This window comes from Triticum aestivum, chromosome 6B (genome assembly GCF_018294505.1).
Source record: "Triticum aestivum cultivar Chinese Spring chromosome 6B, IWGSC CS RefSeq v2.1, whole genome shotgun sequence".
In the NCBI taxonomy this organism is placed as follows: Eukaryota; Viridiplantae; Streptophyta; class Magnoliopsida; order Poales; family Poaceae; genus Triticum; species Triticum aestivum.
Genome location: NC_057810.1, coordinates 92,384,732 through 92,388,749, shown reverse-complemented (window position 1 = coordinate 92,388,749; position 4,018 = coordinate 92,384,732).

Sequence of the window (4,018 nt, the reverse complement as noted above, 5' to 3'; positions counted from 1 at the left end):
TAGAAATACAGGACCCAAAATGTTAATATCTTTGCATAGGTGAACTAGGACGTGCGCCATGATGTTGAAAAAGGATGGTGGGAACACGAACTCGAAACTGACAAGACATTGCACCAAATCATTCTGTAACCTTGGTATGATTTCTGGATCGATTACCTTCTGAGAGATTGCATTGAGGAATGCACATAGCTTCACAATGGCTAATCGAACGTTTTCTGGTAGAAGCCCCCTCAATGCAACCACAAGCAGTTGCATCATAATCACGTGGCAGTCATGATACTTTAGGTTCTGGAACCTTTTCTCCGCCATATTTATTATTCCCTTTATATTCGACGAGAAGCCAGATGGTACCTTCATACTGAGCAGGCATTCAAAGAAGATTTCCTTCTCTTCTTTGGTAAGAGCATAGCTGGCATGACCCTAATGTATGCCGCCTTTTCCGTGCATACGTTGCTAGTACTCCCGTGCCTCCGGTGTATCTTTTGTCTTCCCGTACATGCCCAAGAAGCCAAGCAGGGTCACACAAAGATTCTTCATCACGTGCATCATGTCGATTGCGGAGCGGACCTCTAGGTCTTTCCAATAGGGCAGGTCCCAAAATATAGATTTCTTCTTCCACATGGGTGCGCGTCCGTAAGCGTCCTTCGGAACAAGTTGTCCACCAGGACCCTTTCCAAAGATTACCATCAAATCCTTGACAATATCATGTACATCAGCAATAGTACAGAGGCGAGGCTTCGTCCGGTGATCTGCCTCACCTTTGAAATGCTTGCCTTTCTTTCTTACGGGATACCTGCTCAGAAGAAATCGACGATGTCCCAGGTACAAATTCTTCCTACAATTATCCAAATATATACTGTCGGTATCATCCAAACAGTGCGTACATCCGCGGTATCCCTTGTTTGTCTGTCCTGAAAGGTCTCATTAGAGCATACCAATCATTGATGGTCACGAACAACAAGGCCTTTAGGTCAAATTCTTCCTGTTTGTGCTCATCCAACGCATGTACACCTTTTCCTTTCCAAAGCTGTAAGATTTCTTCAACTAATGGCCTTGGGTACACATCAATGTCATTGCCGGGTTGCTTAGGGCCTTGGATGAGCACTCGCATCATAATGAACTTCCGCTTCATGCACAACCAAGGAGGAAGGTTATACAACCATAGAGTCATAGGCCAGGTGCTATGGTTGCTGCTCTGCTCCCCAAAAGGATTATTGCCATCTGCTCTTAGACCAAACCATACGTTACTTGCGTCACCTGCAAACTCCTCCCTGTACTTTCTCTCAATTTTTCTCCACTGTGACCCATCAGCAGGTACTCTCAACTTTCCGTCTTTCTTACGGTCTTCTCTGTGCCATCGCATCACCTTGGCATGCTCTTTGTTTTGGAACAGACGTTTCAACCGTGGTATTATAGGAGCATACCACATCACCTTGACATGAATCTTCTTCCTGGGGTGCTCGCCCTCGACATCACCAGGGTCGTCGCGGCTAATCTTATAGCACAATGCACCGCATACCAGACACGCGTTCAAATCCTCGTACTCACTGCGGTAGAGGATGCAGTCATTAGGGCATGCATGTATCTTCTGCACCTCTAACCCTAGAGGGCAGACAACCTTCTTTGCTTCGTACGTACTGTCCGGAAATTCGTTGTCCTTTGGAAGCATATTCTTTATCATTACCAACAACTTTCCAAATCCCTTGTCAGATACACCATTCTCTGCCTTCCATTGCAGCAATTCTAGTGTGGTGCCCAACTTTTTCTTGTCAGCTTTGCAATTCAGGTACAACAATTTCTTGTGATCCTCTAACATGCGCTGCAACTTATTCTTATCCTTTTCACTTGTGCAGTTTCTCTTTGCATCGACAGTGGCCGGACCTAGATCATCAGCGGGCACATCTGATGCCTCTTCTTCAGCTTCTTCCCGCATTGCCAGCTCAGCTTCTTCTTGCATTGCCGGCTCAGCTTCTTCCCCCATTGTTGTATCATCGTATTCAGGGAACCCATGGCCAGGATAGCTATCATCATCCTCTTCTTCTTCATTTTCTTCCAGCATAACCCCTCTTTCTCCGTGCCTGGTGCAAAAATTATAGTGGGGCATGAAACCATACTCAAACAGGTGGACGTGAATTGTTATTGAGTTAGAGTAATTACGATCATTCTTACAGCCAGCACATGGACAAGGCATAAAACCATCTGCCCACTTGTTTGCCTCAGCCGCAATCAGAAAAGTATGCACGCCATCAACGAACTGGGGCGAGCATCGGTCATCGTACATCCATTGCCAGCTCATCTTTATTACACACCACCGAAGATCAAATTAATACAAGTTCATACATAAAGTTCACACAACACTTAAATGCAACATACAAATAACTCTCTAGCTAAAGCATTTAAATGCAACAACAAATGCGATCAAGATCGCAACTAAGGTAACAATTGATCCAACAGCATAATGATACCAAGCCTCACAATCAATGGCATATTTTCTAATCTTTCTAATCTTCGACCGCATTTTCTGCATCTTGATCTTGTGATCATCGACAACATAGGCAACATGCAACTCCAATTCCATCTTCTCCCCCTCAATTCTTTTCAATTTTTCTTTCAAATACTCGATTTCTCTTTCAACTAAATTTAACATCTCAACAATAGGGTCGGTTGGAATTTCCGGTTCACATACCTCCTAGATAAAAATATCTATGTCAACTTGATGGGCATAATTTGTCATAAACATGAAATGCAACAAATAGTTTTAAAAGAGAATATACCACATGTGAATCATAACACGAACGAGGGCCGACGAGGACGGATATCAAAACCATGGCACTATGTATAACAAACAACGTACGGGTAAGATAATTATGCAAGTAACTATATATCTAAATCACACAAACATGATTTTTTATATAAAAAAGATAAGAACAAGAGGCTCACCAGAAGGTGGTGCCAGCGACGGGTCGGTGCGAACGATCGATGGTGGTTACGATAGAGATGGGAAGGCACTAAGTAAACCACACCTACATATGCAAACTAAGAATTATTTTAAGCTCAAATTGCATATAAATCAAATAAACTACCACATATAATTCCTCCCAAATTACTAAAACCCACAAATTAATCACTATATAAAGCATTGCAAGAGCTAATCTAGCAATGAGAGATGAAAGGACAAAGTTGCTAACCTTTGTGATCACTTGAATGGATGGGGGCCTTCAAATCTTGACAAAATTTGGGCAAAATGTGTGATGAGCTCGAGGGAAGAGGGGAAGAACAAAGAGGAGAGCGGAATGGGGGAAGAACAGAGCGAGCTCGATCGCGGGTGGACAAAGGGTTTATATATAGGATGACCTTTACTACCGGTTCGTGGCACGAACCGGTACTAAAAGTGCTGGAGGGGCCCCAGTCTGACAACATCCCGCCACCACTCTCCTTAGTACCGGTTGATCGCACGAATCGATGGTAAAGGTTCTCCACGAACCAGTACTACTGAGAGCGGCCCGCCTAGCCATTGGAACTGGCACTAATGATCACATTAGTGCCGGCTCAAATACAAACCGGGACTAATGAGCTGAACTTTAGACCCTCTTTCCACTAGTGCTAGTACTATAAGAAAATATGTGAGGCGCTCTCAATTAGGGGAAAATTTTGAATTAGACCAGGCTACATTAAAATCTGATGGTGTTTTTGCAGCAGTCCAAGAGGGTGGTTCACTATTGGTCATGCTACCTTTGCTTTCACTACTAGGGAAAAGCCTAGCAGTAGCAAGGGTCAGAAATCTATCACTAGCGCGGGTGGGCACGCTAATGATAAGATGCTACAACTAACTTTTAGCAGCAGCACATTTTGACATGCGCTACTGCTAAGTTTACTTAGTAGTAGCATTTCTCACGAAATGCGCTACTGCTAATAGCAGCAACGCCTCTATAACCGCGCTACTGCTAACTTTTTCTATTTTTTTATGCAGCATATCACTACTAGGAAAAACCTTATACACAGAATCTTACCAGCAGCA